Source organism: Dermacentor silvarum, chromosome 4 (genome assembly GCF_013339745.2).
Source record: "Dermacentor silvarum isolate Dsil-2018 chromosome 4, BIME_Dsil_1.4, whole genome shotgun sequence".
Classification (NCBI taxonomy): domain Eukaryota; kingdom Metazoa; phylum Arthropoda; class Arachnida; order Ixodida; family Ixodidae; genus Dermacentor; species Dermacentor silvarum.
The window spans coordinates 178,618,820-178,641,658 of NC_051157.2; the positions used below are offsets into that span (position 1 = coordinate 178,618,820).

General features: G+C 50.5%; 1 pseudogene; it reads left to right on the top strand.

Moving 5' to 3' along the window:
* The window catches only part of LOC119449069 (putative uncharacterized protein DDB_G0271606), a 29,292-nt pseudogene extending 21,131 nt beyond the window's left edge, over window positions 1-8,161 (top strand).
* The last annotated feature ends 14,678 nt before the right edge of the window (window positions 8,162-22,839 follow it).

Here is a 22,839-nt window from a genome sequence, read left to right on the forward strand (position 1 = left end):
GCGCGAGGCATGTAACTCTTGTGCACGCGCCCGCCACGGTTGGGCCACGCCCAACTTATTTTCCGGCAACAGCGACGTGGTGCGGAACTGAGAGGCATCAACAATCTTGACCGCCGACAGAAAATACGGACAGCACACTGTCATTACTGAGAACCACTATCAAAAACAAAACGGCGACTTTCGCTGGCTCATGCATCTATCTTCTTAGGCTGTGATGGCCCCACAACATGGTTCATTGTCTGCATTGTAGTGACGTAGCGCACAGCAAATAATTATCGGAACGACACTGTAGCTGCTTGCAAGGCGTCGATGAGCCGTGGTGGATGACGATGCTGAGCAGTGCGTAGTGTTTTACAACGTCAAGATATCGCAGCTGTTGTTTGAGATGGCTGCTCTGTCATCGGTGATGTATCGGACCCGCAGTGTCGCAAACACGGTCAGCGCCGAGAAACGCTCGCTTTTTTAAACCCAGTGCGATGGCATTTCTTTATCACAAGAACGGCGCACTAAATAGCAACCCCTTCCTGCGTTCGAAGTTTAATTTCCTAACTGCACACAGGAGCCATCACCCGCCAAAATGCGATTGCTGCGCAGTCGTTAAGTATATCCATCTGTGATCGCTGTTAGCTCAGCAGCAGAGGCAATCGGCAAGCACATTGGAGAGAACAACACACTCAAACTCTGCGTATACATGCGAATGGAGGCACCTTCACTGGGCAAGCGACGACAAGCGATGAATTGTGTCACTGGGCAGCGCGCTCTTCTTTGCAATGCATCGTGGAGGCTTCCCGCACCCAGATAAACGGGCGCATTTTCACTGTGCTGCGTCACTACGGACCCTAGATTACCGCACAGCCATTTTGCAGTGACAACCGTTGCTCCCGTCGTTTCAGTTGGTAAAGCTATATATCTAAAGCGCCTCAGTGAAGCACCTGCGGTGAACAACCATGCCGTAGCGCTACGTTGCCATTCCTCTAATAGTCAGGGAATGGAAAGATCATTGTCATGCAGTAGCGCACCCAGGATCTCTGCCAGGGGGGGGGGGTTGACAGTTTGCGAATACCACCTAAGCAGGACTAATTTCGATGTCTTCACAGGAAATTGTCAAAAAAATGCGCTTTTTGCGAGTGTGCAGACGATTGCGCGTCTTACATCTTAGTTGCATTACTCAAATGCGTAAGGAAAGAAAAGGGGTTAAACAAAAGCGGGGGTTAAGTCGGCCTCAGGGGGGGGGGGTTACAACCCCCGAATCCCCCCCCGTCGGTGCGCCACTGTTGTCATGAATGACTTTACCAAGGATTAGAGTGCCTCGATGCGCTCGGGCATCAAGGCACCCTATCAAGGATAGTACTGCAGCGCCCCTGGCGACTGCTCACTGTATGAACTCCCTCGTGCGTGCGACCCTCTACAATGTATCCGCTTGTAAGCTTTCGCCTTACTGTCACCACTCGCGGCAAAAAAGTGCAAAATTTTATAATTCGCTCGATCTCTGTTTGTCATCAAACATTTATAGCATTCCAAACGAAAAACAAATACTTCAAGAAATAAAGTGTTTCTTATTTTATTTGCTTGTATTTTAACGTAATCGATTGAGGTAAAGTGTAGGCGCAACAGTGCACCGCATGTGCCCTGTTCGCATTCGACGGAGGATAGAAAGATAATGCTCGAAAGAGGAGGCACGCCCTTTACGCGCCCTAGAAAGGCGTGGAAGGTGGCTCACGGCAAGTGTGCCGATAAACAGCGGTACCGTCACGGTATTGCTAAATGGTGATAATACGTTGATAACAATACGCGGCGCTGGCGCATTTTTCTGCGCAGTTTTCTGTGCTTGAAGCACGGAATCACTGTGCCGCGCAGGGTGCGCTCATGTTGTCATACGCGGCTTTATCTCGACATTTCTTTTGCCTGCTGTTCTTGCACGTTCCTTGCTATCTCCGTTCACTGCTGCCATCGAGCAAACTCGGGTGAAACTCGTGCGAACGAGAAACTCGGCGCATCCTGCATAGCACCCCAGGTGACGGTCTGCGTGCAACTTCAGCATAGGTCAGAGGAGCGGAAGCAGGCGGATGCTGGTAGGTGTTTGGTAGCACCTCAGAAATTTGCTCCTCTATGGCTTGGCGTAGTGTCGGAGCAAGCGCCTATGCGGAGTCCGGGACGTAGGGAACAAGGGACAATTGTCGTGCCACTGCTTCTCGGACAAACTGGTGTATCTGCTTCGTTAACATTGTGGTGTTAGTATAAACGGCGCCTATAGTTAATTCTGCCATGTTGGCCATGTCAGAGCTTAGAAGTCGTGTAGAAATGCGCTGTTTCAGCACCTCGTCGTAGCTCTGGTAGTACTGAAGCACGTCTGTGACAGTTTGGGCATTTTTGGCAATGAGCATTTGGAAGGCGTCGTGCTCGACCCCCTTCATGATGTGATTGATTTTATCAACTGCGGACATAGGAGGGTTGATGCGATGCCAGAGTTCTACAATGTCCTCAATGTAGGACGTGAAGTTCTGGGCGGACTGCTGTGCGCGCGTAAGCACTCTTCTGCGCGGACCTTGCGAACAGCGGGTCGGCCGAAGACTTCAGCGAAGCTCGTTTTAAAGGGTGACCATTGGCAAAGGGTGACCAGTTGACAATCGTGGTTGTGAAGCCACAGCTGTACTACGCCCGCCAGGTAAAAGTTGATGTTGCTGAGTTTGGTGCCGTCATCCCACTTATTTTGGGTGCTTACTCGCTCATACGGAGCGAGTCCTCTACGTCGTGCTCGTCGGTGTTGTTGAAAATGAGAGGGTCTCGCTGTCTTAGTACGCCGGAGCAGGCGACTATCGATGGTGCGGTGGGCTTGCGAGGGTAGAAACTAGCTTTCTATCACTCCTCTCGTGCGGTGTTGGATTCTTAGTCTCAGAGACCTTTACGTAGTGATACAGAACCAAACGGGCGCTTATTTTATGTTCTTAAGTGTCTGGCCAACATATAAACCGTAAGCTTGCTTTGGCGAGCTGGCCAGCCCTGTCACACGAAACGTGTAATGCCATGTATCTGCTCAAAATGCGTAATTTGCAAAGTAATGGTAGTGATGGTAATTGTTATGGTAGTGTAAATGTAGACGATCGGTATTTTTTTTAAGTGATAAGGAACAATTTAAAGAAAAAATGAAATAAAAAACAATACCCATAGATACATACGGCTCCTTAGAAAATGCATGGGGAAGTTTATAGTAGGGTAGGGCTAACTTGAAATTTGGAGTTGGGTTAACTTGAAATTTGTGTGTAGGCCTACGTGAGATTTTGGGCTGGCCCAATGTCCAATTGAACGCTGCTGAGCTTCCTTCGAGTTATGAACACCTCGCGGGCAAGCGAGCGCGTTGAGACGCTTGGCACGTATTCATTGGGCTTTACCGAGGCGCAGTCAGAACGCAAGCCAGAGCTTAGCTTGTGTGGACAAGGTAAGCGCGCATAACACAGGCTTGCGAGAGCAACAGCCAGGGTGACGTACTATCGCCGCGATGCACTCTCCCCCACGCAACACCTCACGCGCTACTGCGGCAGCTGGTGCTCGCTTTCGACCGCTTTGCTCCGTCGAAGTTCCGGCGTTCCGGCTTGGTACCGGCTTGGCTTTACCGGTATTGGTAAAATTGCATTGAAGTGGTCGGATGCGGCGAGAAAATCTGACAATTGTCTACTCAAGCCTAAGCACTCTTTGCCACCTGAGAGGCCATGGATAGACGTGCATAAGCTCGGACAGGCAAGTAAGCAAAACTAAGTAAAAACGAACGCTTTAGTAGAGAATTCTCAGAATTTCTGTTGCTTTTTCTTTTTTCTAGACGCCTTCTGTACAGCTCTGTTTTCTTGTCGGAAAAATTGCTGCATTCGCATACGTAAATAATAATGCTGTATAATATGCTTGCGACAATTCCTCTTTGTGCTCTCTGTGCGGAAGTGTCAGCAAAGTGTACTTGGAGTAGCACTTGTAAAAAAGTAAGTGTTGTGCCAAGTGACGTGACAGACTCTGCCCTTCCTTGATAAAGATCTCTCCCGTTTAGTACTCTTAGTAACCATTCGCTCTCCATTTGTTGAACAATTCTTGGTTCTCAGGTGGCACAAAGAAAGTAGATTTTTGTTCCCATTGCCACACCAGGAGCCGCGTCTGAGAACAAAAGACTTCCTTATTTCACTGATACACCATAGAACTGGATTAACAACCTAAAACTAGCTCATGCGTGGCGAAAATTAAGTCAGAACATCATGAACAAAACATAGCAAAACTAATGTGCGCTAGCGGAAGACTCAAACCACGACTGAAACACAGTAGAAAATTGCGACAACTGCATGAGTCAGGTAAGTTGCAACCTTAAATCGGTCAGTCAATTGATTTAAGGTTGCAACACTTATCAAAGAACAGAGAAACGCACAGCACGTTTTTTGCAATCCCACAGTACGCAGCTTCCTTCTTTTCTTGTAACCTGCTACGCGGGCGTCTTCGGCCGCTCAAGAGCCGAATTTTAAGCTGGTGGTCTGTTGTCGAATTTCGACGGCACGTAGGGCTCTATATTTGTGCTACCAGCTGCTAGAAGCCTCAAGGAGAGGAGGAGGGGAGAAACACTAGCAACGCCCTGTTGTGGAGAGGGCGAAGAGCGTAGGCAGATAGCACGGCGGCATGCTCAGCGAGCGACCGGGTTCGTGGCATCTTTATTTAACATAGCAAAGCAATGGTTAGCGCCCGAGTCAGCTCTTCCCTGTGGTCGACGCAACCGGCGGAAAGCAACCGATAGTTTCGTTTTCAAATTGCGTGCCTCCCTCGCCGCGGACGGCTGCTTAAGCAAGTGTGAGACAACGGTAAGGTCGCAAGACTCTTCTTTATTGTCCCGAGCAAAAGCCCCCAACGATGGTCTCAAGTCTTGATCATGAGTATGCACAGATGAGAAGATGAAGCGTAAATATAATGCGGGCACAAATCCCCCCCCCCCACCCCTCCACGTGCGAGCGGCGTGGCTTAGAATGGAAACGAATGGCGAACGAAAGGTTTCAGACGAGAAATGTGAACTATCTCGGCACCACGGCAACGCCTGTCAAGAGACACCTGAGTGACCCACTGGGGAGGTTTGGGCAGTAACAATGTAGGGGCCAAGTAAATGCGATTCGAACTTGTCTCACAATCCGGGAGGATGAACAGGTGCCCAGAGGAGCACTTCATTGCCAGGGGAAAAGGTGACGTCACGGTTTGAGCTGTCGTAACGCTGCTTGCGGACTTGCTGGCTGGCTTCGGTATTGAGGTGAGCACGTCGTCGACAATCGGCAACTCGAGCGAAGAACTGTTCAGGTATAGTTGCTGACGTGTTAGTGGGGGCCTTGAAGAAGGAGGCGTCGATGGTGAAAGTTGGCGAACGACGGTAAACGAGAACAGTAGTTCGTTGAACTGCGGTGTTATGAGCAAACGTCACGAATGGTAAAATTGTGTTCCAGTTGTGGCTTGGTTCGACGCACATCGATATCATGTCCGTCAGTGTGCGATGGAATCGCTCTGTTAACCCACTTATTTGGGGATGGTACGCAGATGTACCATCGACCGTCTTACACGGTACGCAGAGACCGCTCCTCTACACTCGGGATCTGCCTCAGACGTTGCCGCCTTCTTTCTGCAAGCCATTGTGTTGCGTCATGGCGCACCTCGCATCTTGCTGAGTGATGGTACGCAGATGTCTTATGAACCGTGGCAGAAGCTCGCAATACGTCTTCGAGCATTGTTGACAAAAAAGAGTTGCCGCGATCACTCAGCAAGATGCGAGGTGCGCCATGACGCAACACAATGGCTTGCAGAAAGAAGGCGGCAACGTCTGAGGCAGATCCCGAGTGTAGAGGAGCGGTCTCTGCGTACCGTGTAAGATGGTCGATAGCTGTCACGATCCATCGATGACCTGCTGGCGTTATGCGAAGAGGGCCGACCAGGTATATCCCAATGACGTCAAAAGGTGTTTCGCGACACGGTAGTGGCTGTAAAAGGCCAGCAGGGGGTAAAGTGGGTCGTTTCCGGCGTTGACAAAGTACGCACGAAGCGACGTACTTGGCCACGAAGGTAGACAGGCCAGGCCAGAAAAAGCGGCCTCTAAACGGCTGTACGTTTTGTGAAAACCCAAGTGACCAGCAGATGGGTTGTCGTGAAAGGCTTCGAGGACTAGCGAACGCCGTGAACGTGTTAGAACGGGAACCCACTTGTGTCCATCGGTAGTATAAATATAACGGTGTAACGGTGCATCACAATATTTTCGAGTTTAAACTGCCGCAGTTGGCTGGCATTAGGTGGAGTAGAAGCTCCACAGAGGCGTTGAAATAATCCGGCTGCAGTATGGATCGTCGCGTTGACATGAAGCGAACTGAGCGCAATGATTGGAAGATGCCGGGTCAGTAGCGGCTAGTGATGATAACAGAAGTGACGATGCGGCGTCGTCATCTCGGGACGAAGAATGAAGGGAGTCTCTCGAAGATGAAAGTTGCCCGGGGCAGCGATAGAGAGCATCGGCATCTTGATGTTTTTTGCCAGACTTATATACAACGTCAAAAGTGTACTTTTGCAAACGGAGTATCCAGCGACCAAGGCATCCAGACAAATTTTTCAGTGATGATAACCAGCATAAGGCGTGGTCGTCGGTAATTACAATGAAGTGTCGTCCATGAAGGTATGGTTGAAACTATTGTACGTCCCAAACTATTAAGAGAGATTCCTGCTCGGTTATCAAATAGTTCTGTTCTGCTGCCGTGAGTGCGCGACTGGCATACGCAACAACTCTCTCTCTCTGACAGCAGCGGCAGCAGCAGCAGCAGCAGCGGCAGCAGCAGCGGCAGCGGCAGCAGCGGCAGCAGCGGCAGCAGCAGCGGCAGCGGCAGCAGCAGCGGCAGCGGCAGCAGCGGCAGCGGCAGCGGCAGCAGCAGCAGCGGCAGCAGCGGCAGCAGCAGCGGCAGCAGCGGCGGCAGCAGCGGCGGCAGCAGCGGCAGCAGCAGCAGCGGCAGCAGCGGCAGCAGCGGCAGCAGCAGCAGCGGCAGCAGCAGCAGCGGCAGCGGCAGCAGCAGCAGCGGCAGCGGCAGCAGCAGCAGCGGCAGCAGCGGCAGCGGCAGCAGCGGCAGCAGCAGCAGCGGCAGCGGCAGCAGCAGCAGCGGCAGCAGCGGCAGCAGCAGCGGCAGCAGCAGCGGCAGCGGCAGCAGCAGCGGCAGCAGCGGCAGCAGCAGCGGCAGCAGCAGCGGCAGCAGCAGCAGCAGCAGCGGCGGCGGCGGCAGCAGCGGCAGCAGCGGCAGCAGCGGCAGCAGCGGCAGCAGCAGCGGCAGCAGCAGCAGCAGCAGCGGCGGCGGCGGCAGCAGCGGCAGCAGCGGCAGCAGCGGCAGCAGCAGCGGCGGCAGCAGCGGCAGCAGCAGCGGCGGCAGCAGCGGCAGCAGCAGAGGCAGCGGCATAAGCAGCAGCAGCAGCAGCAGCGGCAGCAGCGGCAGCAGCGGCAGCGGCAGCAGCAGCAGCGGCAGCAGCGGCAGCAGCAGCGGCAGCAGCGGCGGCAGCAGCGGCGCAGCAGCAGCGGCAGCGGCAAGCAGCAGCAGCGGCAGCAGCGGCAGCAGCGGCAGCAGCAGCAGCGGCAGCAGCAGCGGCAGCGGCAGCAGCAGCAGCGGCAGCAGCAGCAGCGGCAGCAGCAGCAGCGGCAGCAGCGGCAGCAGCAGCGGCAGCGGCAGCAGCAGCGGCAGCAGCGGCGGCAGCAGCGGCAGCAGCAGCGGCAGCAGCAGCAGCGGCAGCAACGGCAGCGGCAGCAGCAGCAGTGGCAGCAGCAGCAGCGGCAGCGGCAGCAGCAGCAGCGGTAGCGGCAGCAGCAGCAGCGGCAGCAGCAGCAGCGGCAGCAGCAGCGGCAGCAGCGGCAGCGGCAGCAGCGGCAGCAGCAGCAGCGGCAGCGGCAGCAGCAGCAGCGGCAGCAGCAGCGGCAGCGGCAGCAGCAGCAGCGGCAGCAGCGGCAGCAGCAGCGGCAGCAGCGGCGGCGGCAGCAGCAGCGGCGGCGGCAGCAGCAGCGGCAGCGGCAGCAGCAGCAGCAGCAGCAGGCAGGCAGCAGCAGCAGCGGCAGCAGCGGCAGCAGCAGCGGCAGCAGCGGCAGCGGCAGCAGCGGCGGCGGCGGCAGCAGCGGCAGCAGCGGCAGCAGCAGCAGCAGCAGCGGCGGCGGCAGCAGCGGCAGCAGCGGCAGCAGCAGCGGCGGCGGCGTCTTGTGCCACTTGTCACGCGATGTGAGATGCACGCCGCATAGCGTCGATGCGTGCACACATTGCACTATAGTTGCGTTGTATTGCACCAGGGGTCACGACATGTAGCAGCTAGTTGCATCGTATCGTACCACGTGTCAAGGGATGTGACATGTGCGGCACGTAGTCGGGATAGCTGTTTAGTATTCGGTACAAGTTATGGCGCCTCCTCGCAAGGTACGAACCGTTGCTGAAGTAGCGAATCGTAGAGGTGCGCGTGCTGCTGCAACCAGGCAACGATGGGCTCAGCAGACCGCTGGGCAGCAAGCAGCACTAGCCGCAGCTCGCCGTTGACGCCGGGCGGACAGTTCCGTTTGTTTTCGGGAAAACGACGCAATGAGACTTCGCTTGAAGACCCTCTAGTGCGTGCTGACGAAAATGGAGCTCTGTAAAGCTGCTCCTCCAGCTTACGCTGTGACCGGGCTGCGCGTGTCGCGCAGGCCTGTGACTTTTTTTTCATGGGCGCCACCATATTGCGTAGGCGGTGGTGCCATCTATGGGCAGTTGGCATGCTAGCTTAACAGGGCGACGCCATGCCAGGCTAAATCGGACCCGGTAAAACTAACAGAAACTGCCGCTGAGCGTATACCATCGCATACAACACGCTACAAGTTGTATGCCAAGGTTCGGTGGCAGTTTCTCGTGATCTTATCGCGCTCGCGCGGCCTGTTTAGCATGACATGGTGTCTTCTACGTGGGAAACGGTTCTGCGAGACGTATTGAAGTGATTTAAGTAAGCATGGCCTGAGTTTCTGCTGGCGTTTAGGAGGGCAGAGCTACCAGCGCGATGCGTGTGCGCGTGTTTGAGCCTACAATTAGTCTCGGAGACCAGTTGCTTATTTCTGAAACTTCGTTTTATGAACGTGACCTTACCGCAGCATTCTCAGCACTGCAATTCTAAGCTCTCGTTCAGCAGCAATGAGTAGTTACGTAATATATGACGATCCTTACCGCGTGAGTACCATTGTGCTGCGGAATAAGTTGAGCTGTTTTCTAAAAGAAGCTTTCGAATTCTTGTCTGTAGGTACATTGTGCGACTGATTGTTTGCTGCACGAGATTTTCGCCCACAAGTTAAATAGTGTCGGGTAGTAATACCAGAATACCATACAGTGTGAATCACACTTGTCGAGTGGTCGAGCGACTGCCTGCAGACTGCGCGAGCGTTCGAGGCAGTGGTACATTCTCTGTCATAGATCTGTTTGTTACGGTCCAAACACAAGGTCCAAACATTTGGCATGACCACGCGAAGGCATAATTATAGCGGTGTTAGCCTGGGTACCTTTTTTTAGCCAAAGAAAAAATAATAACCTTCTTTCTTCCAGTGTTCATGGTCCTGTCTTCTAAGACGCACTCCCCCGTCTTATGGAAATTGTGTCCTCCCAAGTATCTGTTGGATTCTTTTTATGCGATCCCTCTCGGATATTATGTATCACAGGGCAACAAGGCAATGCTGAAGCACGAACCTTATATGTATCATGCTGGTTTACCAACCGCAGTGATCGCTGTCTTGAGCAAGGGCATTGGCCTCTGGTCTACCAGACTTCAAATGCGGCGGAACGATGACTCTGACTGACGCAAATAGTTTATAGCTATTGGTGCTTAGATGTTTCTGTGTTGCATTGGGTTGTATTCATTTGGCCGTACACGAGGACCCTTATGTATTAGGCTCCCACGCCAAGCGATCAGGCAGTGAGAACATTTTTCAATTCACGTTGAAAATTCAGACACCGGTACCCTTGATTGAGTGAAAAACAATACAGCAAGGGTCATCATATATTTCACCATATTTACTTTTCCAATAATTACAAAATATTGGTGGCAAACGAGATATGAATGAGATTTAAAATTTATTCAAGTTTTGTTTTGTGAAAGCGAACTCTTTTCTAAGCTGTTCAGCAAATTTCGACTTGCGTTTCGATCGGCATTATACCAAGTGCTTTTAGCAACACATACACTACAAGCAAGACGGCTTGACGATGACCTCGTCAGTGTGTTTCGGCTGTGCTACAGCGTGGTAGCCAACGCATTGACAAGTGGATCGTACGTTGTTGGAGAAAATTACTTATACGAACCGGAAGCGGTCATTCGCTCTAGGACTGATCAGAATCGCACTTCCTTCTGCGCCATTCATACCAGTTACGCGAGGGCAAGCAAATAGCTCGCTTTCCGAAAAGATATAAGATCGCACCACAAATGCTGCTGTCTCACTTCCGAGAGTGCTTCGTTCTTGAGTCTCTTTAAACCTGGCCCTATCACATTCGCGAAAGCCGATTCAACACCACAGGGCAGGCATTTCGACACAACTGAGGCTCTGGAAAGGCCAAAGCGGGACAAATCACCATCCAACACGTGTGCTGTGGTACAGAAGACCCCAGCGGTAGTAATGTCCCAGCTAAATCTGGTCACCCGAAGTGCTTCTAGTAGTGTAGGACGCCGCATGGCACTAGATCAAGAAAGCTTAAATACCTTGCACTCTGCCGCGCAACGCTTGAAACAGCGAAGCTGAGCGATCGTAGCCCAGCATTTTCTGGAAATGCACGTGAACTTTTCATCTCAGTACTCATGATGATGATAATTTCTTTTCGCGCGTCTCGGACTTACGGCCGTCACTGCGCGTTGCATAGCGCAGCTTGCAACACCGACACCGCGTTCCAGGAGATGATGATGATATGATAAGTGGTTCTTGAGGGAAAGGGAAAGGTTGGCGCTATCTTCTGCAGCCCTTGAGGGAGCACGGCTCAGCGCCAAAATCCGCTCCGTGAATGCGTCTTTCTCTCTCGCTCACATAGCGCGCAAAACCTCTTCACCTCGCAGAGGACGAGCATACGAACGCGCCAGCTGTGGTCGAAGACGACGATGCTCGAACGCAATCATATGGTTCCCATAAATGCACGTTCTGAAAGCGTGGCTCCATAATGACGTACTTAAACGAGTCCGTAAGATGCCTTTGTCCCTATGTACAAAAACGTTTTTCTTTAAATTACACAGTGAAACGTTACCTAGCTGTCAAAACTCGGTTGCACAAAAAAGGAATTTTTGTATCCACTGTGAATTGTCGCCTTTGTGATGTACCTGAGACTATAGAGCTTTGCTTCATAAGTTGTAAAGACTCAATATAGTTTTGGGATGTGCTCCAAAGAACTCTCAAGAGAGACTTCATTTTGAATCACCATACCATCCGATACTTGATTGCACCCCACGGGGAAGACGTGCCTTTTGATATGTTTTTCTTAATTGGACTACACAGCTTATGGAAGACGCGCATGTTAGACAGAAACGCTCAACGTGTTGTTTCGTCAAAATTTCACTATGCTCAAATGATTGTCCACTTGAAGGACATGTATTACCTGACAGAGTTTCAACCGGACTGGTACTATCTCTTGTTACGTTACTTTTCGTTGCCACCTTTTTAGGATCAAACCTACTTGCCACCTTTTAGGGGCGAAGCTCCTTAAAGTGGCATCCGTTCCGTCCCCGTCGTCGTAGTAGTAGTGTGTAACCAGTCTGAGAAAAATGAGAAAAAAAATTCCGAAGTTGTGTCCGTAGCGCGGAATCGAACCAGGGACCCCTCGCTTCCAAGCGCGCGGCGTTAGCCCACTACGCCACGAAGCGGACATGGACACACGCACCACGATGGCAATAAATACGCAACATTAACGAAAGGCCGCGTTTCTAGCGCGTTTCTAACGCGTTTGTGCTAGCGCGTTACGGCCCGTGTAAGAAGCTGGTGTAAGACGCTGTGGCCTCTCCGCCTTAACTTCAACGCGTTTCGAACGCGCTGCCCAAAGCGGTGGCAAGTCAAGTTAAAGTCGAGGAGCGTTTATGAATACGGGGGGTATACTCTCTCAGCAGTCATGTGATGGCGTCGGCAAACGCGGTGCACGTTCCGGCATGTGTAAATGGCTGCGTAAGACGCTGTGGCCGCTCCCCCTTACTAGAGAGTACTGCACGTTTCTAACGCGTTTGTGCTAGCGTCCCCTTAAGCGGGAGATCCGATGATTCCCTCCGGAGCTTCGCCCACTCATCATCATTCACCCCGTGGATATGCTGTGATTTTTTAAAGATCAAAGCTACTCGTAGTTCGTGGTGCGTGTGCGTGTGTCCATGTACGTGCAGGATGTGCTTAACGAGATTTCAGGTCCTTTCTAGGCCATACATATGAGATGGGTGGGCTGGTGCTTGCACGTTTTGCACAGATAGTATTTTTCTCGCGTTTACATGATTCAATAAATACCATGTAAAAAATGGCTCTATAGCCTAGTGATGTATGTTTTTATTATGCACAATGCGTACTCATTCTTTCGTCGGCTCTCGTGTGCGTCGGACGCTAGAATCATGTGCTCCCTTGGAGCGGCTTTGGCGGATGTTACCCGCGGAAACAGGCTCAACGAGACCGACGATAGCGAGTATCAGGTTGTTTTGCCGCAGTTGCCTACGGGTCGTGTCGCGTTAAACACCGTGTTTTTACACGGCGACGTCCGAGCAAGGCCCTATAAGGTTGAGGATTTTCGTGATGCGCTGCGCCCTACCGGACTGCTGCCTGAAGTCGTCGCACTGGGAGCGTACCAGATAAATCATGTCAGGGCGGTCACTATGTGCGGTGCTGATGCAACAATGAGGCTACAGGCCATCAAGGAGCTTCAGGTGAAGGGGCGTCGCTGCCTCATCATCGATCTCCAGGACCGGACGGTGAAGCTGCGGCTCCACTGGCTACTTCATGGCGTCGAGGACAAGGATGTGAAGACAGCGTTCGCTGGCTTTGGCAAGGTGCTGCAGGTGAGCCGGGAGCGCTGGCGCGTCGAAGGCGTCAGTGACAAAGGATCCACAACGAGGTCTGTGTTGTTGAACTTCAAGAGCGGTGTCCACGTGGATGACCTGCCTCATCAAATCCGGGCCGCCGGTGATCTGGCTCTCGTAGCTGCCCCTGGACGGTCGATGCAGTGCTTGCGCTGCAAAGGAAACGGCCACGTACGTCGCGACTGCAAAGTGCCCCGATGCTCACTCTGCAAACGTTTCGGGCATACTGACGCCAAGTGTGAGCGGTCTTACGACGCGGCGGTTGGCCAGGCTGAGAGTGATAAGGCAGCAGAGTAAACCATGGACGTGTTTGAGGCTGAAGACGCGGCCAGGGGCACAGGAAACGCGGCGAACCTACAAGAGGTGACCCCCACAGTGGCACTTGTCGCGGAGGAAGAACATGGGACGCCTAAACCGGCGACTAAATCAACGACACCGGCAACGGAAGAAAAAAAAGTTGCAGTGGCTTAGCTCGGCTATGCCAGGATATACGTAGCGTTAGCAAACGTTCAGCTGATTATTCTTAGCTTATTCTTAAGATTATTCTGAAGATAAGATTATTCTTATGAGTCAAGCTTCTCCGTTCTTCTGCGCTGTTGAGCAGCATTTGCGCTCTCCTTCTCCGTGGCTATACCGCACTGGCAAACGCCAGTCAGAAGCGCAGCGGCTCCAGCGCAGTGTCAGACGGTGACTGCACAGCGAGCGCGCGGCGGCGCCAGTGCGTCTACCACGGCTACGACGTCACTCCTCTGGAATGCGCAGACCGGCGGCGGTGATCCGCGCGCGGCGGCGGCGGAGTGCGCGAGAGGTGCCGGCTCCGGTAGCTCCGGCGCGCAAGCCGTGTGACATCACTGATCCTTGCGCATGCGCAGCACGGCTCTTGATGTGCCGCGCGAAACGGGCTTGGCTAGGCCAGTGTAGCTAACGCTACAAAAGACGTCGCGAAAGAGGACTATCTTCCTCAAGTTGCTGTGGTCGGCGTTCCGACCGCCTGCCAAGACTTCACAGCGTTCGGGGCCACCCAAACGCCGGTTGCTGGTGCGGCCGTCAAGCGACCACTGGAAAAGGAAGAAGACCTCAGTGGTACCACCGAGGCAAGCAAGACTGACGGACCGCCCGCAAAGGCGCCCCTGGGTAGACGTTCTCGCTGCAAGCCAACGTCCAACGTCGCGACAGAGAGGAAGATCGGGGACAAACCAGCGTCGCAACACAACGACACCGGGCAACCGGGCAAGCACGGTGACGTCTAGCTATGTGCTAGACGTTAAAGGTAAGCACCATGCCTCGGGTTCACCTCTAACACTGTTAGTGAACAATGGCTTCCAACCAGCCTTCGAGTTTCGCCACACTTAATGTGCGAGGACTGGCCGCCAAGAAAAAGCAGTGTCAGGTCTATCGGCTCTTGGTAGACCAGGATCTAGACGTGTTGGCAGTACAAGAAACTAAAGTGGCAGGGGAGGAGGAAACTGGAGGCATGGTGCTTCGCTTCACGTCTAAGTATTTTGTTATGGTTAGTCATGCCGTTGGAACATCTGCTGGCTGCATTATTTTCGTTAAAAAGTTACAGGGCCTTGTGATACAAAATTATTTTTCCTGTGTGTCGGGTAGGGTTGTGTCGTGCGATTTTTCGTTGGGCGAGCGTGACTAGCGGGTCATTTGTGTGTATGCGCCAAACGCGGTTAACGACCGCGTCAGTTTCTTTTCAGAAATTAAGAAACATTTAAACGCTACGAAACAACTGGTTTTGCTAGGGGATTTTAATTGTGTACTGAGTGGGAGGGACAGAACGACAAAAATTGGACCGAACGATAAGAGCGCCGAATTTTTGGAGAAACTGATACACGAGCATGAAATTGTCGACGTTGCCGAATGTCTCGAAGGGGAACGCGAGGTGCAGTACACGCATTTTCAGGGCTCTAGTCATGCTCGCCTAGACAGGATTTACGTGTCCCTTCAAATTGTACCGACATGTAACATTTACAATGTATTACCTGTTTCTCGTGCCATTGCTTAGTCAAATGCGATGTGGGCTTTAAAAAAAGAAGTAATAGTTTTAACTGGGACCTATGGAAACTTAACGCAATGCTCTTACGGGACCAGTCTTTTATAAATTTTGTGTCTGAAGCAATACGCGATGGTAAACTGGGTGGTAACAATAACATAGGTGTAGACTGGGAACTACTAAAACAAAGATTTAAAATAAAGGCAATTGAAAGAAGCAGCGTGTTAAAATACCGCGAAAAGATGAGAGAGAGTACGTTAAAAGCAACATTGCAGAAAATAACTGCGCTGGAAAATCAAACAGCCTGGTCTGTTTAAAGATGACCTAATCAAGATAAAACAACAGCTGGAGCAATTCGAGGAGCACCGCTATCGCGGCGCGCTCGTTCGAGCCAGAGCAGAAGTATGGGCCGTGGGTGAAACGCCCACGAAACGCGCACTAGGTATCGAGAAGATGCATGCACGCCGCAACGAAATAGAAGTGATTGAAGAGAACAGGGGCGTAGCCAGAAATTTTTTTCGGGGGGGGGGGGGGGGGTTCACCGGCCCGACCGAGGGGGGGGGGGGGGCGAGCTTCTGCTTTCCTCTAGGTCACGTGATCGATAATAAATGTCGGTAGTTTAAGCACACTCTATACATGTATATCAAAGACATGGGACCCCCCTCCCCCCCCACTCGCGTGTCCGTGTGCTTGTGAAGAAATTAAGTAAAAAGTAAAGTAAGCTCAGTAAATACAGTAAGTACGACAGATACAGTGGGCGTTTGGGGCAACGGTCTCTCATCGCGCCACTGAATGGACCAGTCTTCGAAAACGCATCATTGAGACGACCCGTGCGATCGGAGAAGGCATCATTAATTTTTAATTTCCGTTAAGCGTAGATGGCGTCGTCCTCGTCGGGGCGAAGTGCGTTTCACAAGTCAAGGACGGCTATACGCGTGAAAATGCACGTGTGACCAGGCTATACCTACTCCCATAGCAATAGCTTGTTCGCTGCGTCTTTGCGCTAGAAAACTTAAATACGCGCAAAAACGCGTAAGGCTTTTTTTTTTTTCGAACCTTTCGTCGCCCTGCTCCCTCATACGAGAGGGTTGCATTTCCTGCAGAAAGTGCATGGGACGCTGTGTCTTCCGCTGTGTGCGAGCGTGCAGCCGTCATTTGCCTTTACGTGAACAGATTCAGAATTGTACAGAATATTTCACCGCACAGCATAGATATGGCATGTGTACGCATTTTAAGTAGTGCGTGCAACTCATTTCTGCTTCACTTACGCCGGTGCAAACAGGAAGCGGCTTTGTACCTCACAGAATCTCGACTTATTGGTGTACTAGTGATGCAGGAATGAACTCCGGTATTGTTCAGCACATAGTGCACATAATCAATTTCTCAGGACGCGTGAACTCCGACGACAACTGTCAGCGCCTGCAACAAGAGTTTACTTACGCTGTACTGCGCACAGCAGTAATTCATGCTTGTCGGCTGTCTGTTTCGTGCATTCTATTGCGAGTCGGTGGAATTTCACTGCTGTCATCAACCCCTACGTCTGTACATTGCTGGTTTGGGATTCCACAACTGAAACAGCAACTACCAGCCTTCCGTAATTGCTGGTTTGTGATTCAACAACACAACAGTAATTACCAGCCTTCCGTAGGGGCGCAATCGCAAACAAGAGACGTTTCTCGCGCAGACTAAGCCTACGTTCACACTTGGGAAGCGGCAAACGGGCGGAAAGGCCAAAGCGGCCGGAAAATTTTTTCCGCGCCTGTCCAAGTTGTTCACATTTGTTTTGCTACCGTCGCGGCCGCCGCTGCCGTTATCGTCCAGATCCATCTCGTCTGCGTACGTTTGTCGGCGTGGTGGCGCTCATTATTGCATTATGTCGAGCGGTATGTTCATTCTTTGACCGACGTACCGTCATCAAAAGTGATCATTTTACGCAACTTCGCATGTCATCTGCGACCTTCGGTAATTTCCTCGTTGGCGTTCCGTAATTCTCCGCACACGGGCGCGGTAGCGCTGAGTCACAGGTTGGTGCCTAGGCGTGAGAATATTTCTTTAATAGCTTTTATTTACAAGTTGTAATAACATTTCATCATTTCGTATTGTCGGCGCCTCCAGGACACCAAAGGGGCAACGGGAACACCACAGCTAAAACCCGGGCTGGCCCTTATGTTGGGGCTCGCCAAAGCCTGCGCGTCCTACGTGAGACCTACGCTTCCAATCTATCGTCGCGACGAGAAAAGCATCCCGCGACTTCTGCAACATACCGTACGTGTGCGAGGAGAATTATGGAGCGCCAACGAGGAATCTGCCTAACTATTGTCTGCCGTGGAAGTGGAAGAAGAAATGGCTTTTATACTTCTACCTACTTGTTTTCTAGAAATGGACAATGAATAAACGGAAGACGCGGACACTTCGGAAACGGCGGTGGTGGGTTCGCCTGGCTTTGCAAAAGCGCGAGAAGTTGGGTCACGCCAAGGTTTCGTTGCCGCACCTCCGGTCGCGCGACGTTGAATACTATCGCGAGTATTGCTGACAGTACGTTTTAGTGCCACTCTTGTCGTAGAGCAAGGGCTGGTTCTTGATCGCGTCGATCAGCATTACAGCCTACACTTCTGGTGCCATGTTCAATTTTACGACCGGTTGTTTACATGCTAGTGTAGCTTGCAGTGAAGCAGAACGACTTTCCGCCGCGTTTCCGCTTCGCCATGGCGAAAAAATCGGCCCGAGACTGATTTGGCTCGCAGCCTGTTTTTCTTCCTGTTTTGCCGCCTAGGCGAGCGGATTTTTGCAAGATTTTGCCGCTTCCTACAGCTTCGAGACCAAGTGTGAACGTAGCCTAAGATCCTGCGCGAGCGCGGACTAACCGGCACCTCAAGGGAAGTGGCGGAAATGTATACCGGAGATTTCGACCACCTGGGGTCTTTAACGTGCACTTAAATCTAAGTAAACGGGCCTCGAGCGTTTTCGCCATCATCTAATATGCGGCTGCCGCATTTGTTGCTTCATTTGTTGCACATTTGTTGCTTCAGAATGCGGCCGCCACATTCTCGCCCAAAACTTCACAGAGTGTCAAAGCCTTGACAAACACCGTGACAGTTTTTTCCATATGCAGACATGATTCGCTGTAAAACGGAAGCGCCCAGGAATGAAATTGTGATAGTAGCACCGGTTTCATGAATTATGTCAGCGCGAAGCGACGAAAACAAAGGGCGGGTAAGTGGCGGGGGGGGGGGGGGGTTGCGGAGAAAATTTCGGGGGGGGGGGGGGGGTTTGAACCCCCCCAACCCCCCCCCCCCCCCTGGCTACGCCACTGGAAGAGAATGACCAAGAACTGAGTGACCGAGAGAGCATCATGTGTGCTTTTAACCGATATTACGAGCGGCTCTTTGCCTACAAGCCGGTGGATATCAAAGGGTACAAGGAAAACTATCTGTCACGTATGCCTTAACTATCAGCTGAAACGAAGTCGCTTCTAGAAGCACCCATTACCCTTGCGGAAATTGAAAACGCTATAGATAACCTGAGTCCTAATAAGTCGCCAGGTCCGGATGGCCTTAGTGCAGCTTTTTATAAAAGGTTCAAGAATGAGTTGGTGCCTTTGTTGAAAGCGGTGTTTGACGTGGCATTTGCCAACAACACATTACCACCATCATTCTCGGAAGCACACACCGTCCTTATTCCAAAGACGGACCAAAAAGCAATGCTGAGACTGGTCACATCATAAAGGCCCATTTCATTAACCAACACGGATTACAAAGTTTTAATGAAAGTTCTTGCAGGTCGACTACAGTCGGTCATTAAGTATCTTGTTGGACCACACCAGACTTGTGGTATAAGGGAACGCACTATCGCCACAAATACACACACGATGAGAGGCATCTTGGAATGTTGTGACGATTATCAGTATGCTGTTGCCCTTATGCAGATAGATTTAGAAAAGGCTTTTGATTTTGTTCCGCATGATATTTTGTTGTTAGTTCTTGAACATGTGAATGTAGGATCAATCATCACTGATGGGGTAGCTCTGGCGTACCGGAACTGCTCAACACGGCTGATTATTAATAAGACACTAGGGGCCCCCATTAAGATAGAGCGTTCCGTTCGCCAGGGATGTCCACTGAGCCCGCTTTTGTTTGCCATTTATCTAGAAAGCTTTTGTTAGGCAATCATTCAGAACAGTAGCATAAGGGCTTCAAACTTATGGAAGCCGAAGTGAAACTCTTAGCATATGCAGATGATGTAGCGGTGTGCTGTACATCGAAAGAAAGCATTACAGAAGTAACCACCATTGTTAAACATTTTGGAAACACAACAGGGAGCACAGCAAATTGGAGTAAGTGTATGGGTTTTTGGCATGGTGAATGGCAGTCAACACCGGAAACGTTCGCCAACATTAGGTGGATTAAATCGCCAGCTAAATACTTGGGCGTACCACTCGAACATTACCGTCGTAATGAGGACTACTGGCTCAAGGAAGTTAAGCGACTCAAGGAAAAAACAACAAATTGGAAAGGCACTCATCTGTCAATGTTTGCGAAAGCCACTGTATGCAACTTGTTTTTAATAAGCAAGATATGGTACGTCATGCAAGTTTTATACTGTTCTCGTAGAAATGTGCAAAAAATTCACAGAGTTTTTGCTGTGTTCATTTGGGCATCAGAATGGGAGAGATGTAGCCGTATGAACTTGTTTAATCGAGTCAAAGACGGGGGCCTAGGCCATTCACATCTTTTCGTTAAACAGCTAGTGAACAGGTTTACATTCTTTTCGACCCCTTTCTGCGCACAATGTGTCAGTTGCGACTGAGCAAGCTTGTGCCGGCTTATGTTGTAAGCGATTTAAGTATGCCTGGTGCTCTTCGAGGGTACCTAAGGGAAGTAGTGGACAGTGTCCGTTTTCTATCCGTACGTTTTTCTAATGATTACCTTTTTTCGGTGTCACGGAAGAGATTATACAGGAATACACTTGACATGATCATACCGGTTCCTATGTATAGAGCCATAAACAGTGGAGGACAGGGACTTGACGTTTTAAAGCGTGTTAAAAATATGCAGGTGCAGCCATGTACAAAATCCTTTTTCTTTAAGTTACATACCGGGACTTTGCCACTGTGGGCCTTTTTTCAAGACAATGATTTTTTTTTACCTTGGGGAGCAAACTGCCTTATATGTAAACAACTGGAAATAATCGATCACGTTTTTTTTTTGCATTGTTGGGAAGGGGTTTATTTTTGGGACGTTCTTCAAAGAACACTACAGAAAGAATTGCCCTTAAATTCATTAGGTATGAGATCTTTAACTGTACAAAATGTAGAAGGACTGCCTTTGGACCTCATTATGCTAATGGGCTTCCACTGTTTCTGGCGGGCTCGAATGGCAAGGTTTTTATTGTGAGCCTGACCGAAGGCCTGCGCGACAACTTTTCCGGGAGGGTGTTTCCAAATTCATCAATGTAATTAAAGATCAGGAATGCCCCCAAGATTGGCTGACGAGGATTGAGCCCCTCGCAACTTTAAAAGAATTTTAAACGTGACATGACAGTGCCAGCCAAAATGTGGCTGACCGCACAACATGGATGCATGCAACTGTGAAAGTATGTGTATATGTGTAATTATGTATTTTGTTCTTTGGCAAAAACTGTGGAAATTGGTGTACACAAAGTGAAAATTCCGGCAATAAAAAAAAAAGCTCTATAGCCTAGTGGTTACGACGCTCGCTTTGGGACCGGGGGTACGCAGGTTCGAATCCTGCATCAGCAGGAAAGTTTCTTTTCTTTCTTGGTAGTTTCTCGATACGCACCACAAATTACGGCTGGCTTAAAAACAGCTTCGCTGTTCATAAAATAACGTATTCGCATGAGACGCTCTTCATAGCTAATTTGTCCAGCCGAATACCCGGATTATCACTGTCGGTATCGCTCTGGCCGAAATCTCTATTTCTATTCTCGGCTGTCTCCCACTCTAGGTGATCTCGCCAAGTATCGCGCATGTCACCGATATGACTTCAAAAATTTCAGTTCTGGGTTTTTCGTGCCAAAAGCCCGATATGAATATGATACAAGCGATAGGGCAAATTCGGGAATAATTTCGACCACCTTGGATTATTTAACGCGAACCTAAATCGAGGTACGCGGGCGTTATTGCCTTTCGCCCCATTAAAAAAGTTGAGGACGCTTAAGCGTCGCCTTTAAGAATGGGACGAGACACCGTTATCGGGCTCCGTTCGCATCACATTATTTTTTATGAGTAGGCTTCACTGCAACACACAACGTGGCAAAGACAGCTTACAAAGTCCAAGCTTACACTGATCTCCTTAAAACCGGCTTCACTGTTAAACACAAATGCATTGCTGGGCATACATTTTTACAGGAGCAATTTAAGCCGTCTTATATGAAAATGTGAAGGCCCTAGAACCTTTTTTTATTATTAGGTGCGAAGCACCTTATGCGCCTGGGCCGTCGGCGTCTTCTGTCGTCCTCGTAGTCACAGTAAGCAAGGGGCTCGTGCTCGCGCTCGGCACGCGCTCGTGCCGCTGCTCCCGGGGTCGTCGTCGTCGTCTTCCACAGTTGGCTGCGTTGCCACTCATCATTCCAGCCTAGAATTTCACTTCTCTTTTGTCGTCATAATGGGGAAGCCGCGTTTACGGGGTTATGAGCCATTGCTTAAGGCAGTATGAGCCCATTAGCGGTGCATCACTGCATGCTCCGACCTCCCCAGGTTTCACGTTAGTGGAGCTGCATTTCGCTCAATGGGTCATTTTACACTTACGCATAAAAATTAAGTCCCCGCTCAAACCGAGCCTACGACTTAACTCGTGCTAACTGTAATAACTAATAAAAACTAAAACAGCAAGAAAGGCGTCCATAATGGTCAAATTGCTGAGGGAGTTAAAGAAAACAATGATGGTTTCGCTAATGCTTCATGGTAAAAGACATCATCAAGCTTGTCCTAAAAAAACTGTGGCTCCAATCCACGCTGTGAACGTCGTTGGACAACGAAGCTGTAGACGACACCCACAACGATTACCCATTGTGAAGTCACTTGAATTCACACACGTGGCTCTACAAAGAGTGAAACCTGAGACAAGTGAAATGTACTTAACCACACCCTTTAATACTTCACAACGACATTATATTCACGCTGTTCTTCTGGCGTCTTTACTTTCCGTGGTCTACCCATTGTAGCCTGGAATAAACTGAATGAGTTGATAGACCGTGGTGACGTCACTACTTGACTTCTATGCTGTAGGGTACTTTTCCACTCGGAGTAGCTATAGCAACCGGAATCTTTACCGGGAAACACACGCGGGAGAAGGAACGTGCTTCGCATTATTCGTAGACATCATCAGCATATATTATACGACTTGCACTTCACTCGAGGGTTTTGAATGACGTCAACCTGTTGCGAAGCAGCTGCAAACCTAATCTTTACCGGAAAGCGTCGGAGGTTGTTGCCATTCCTCACACGCGCCTTATTATCCATCAAGTGGTTTTGATGCTTGTTTTGTGGTCTTTCTTTTGAAAACGAGTGCTGAGCTGTACGCTGTATGCCTGATTTAAAGGAGATATGCTGTTTGTATTCAATTTTTAGCCTGGCGTTTTTAAATGCGAAGCATTTCTTGGCGAACATTTGCCACTTTCACAGCATCTATCTATCTATCTATCTATCTATCTATCTATCTATCTATCTATCTATCTATCTATCTATCTATCTATCTATCTATCTATCTATCTATCTATCTATCTATCTATCTATCTATCTATTCGCTTACAGAGTCTAGGTGCTCTCATGG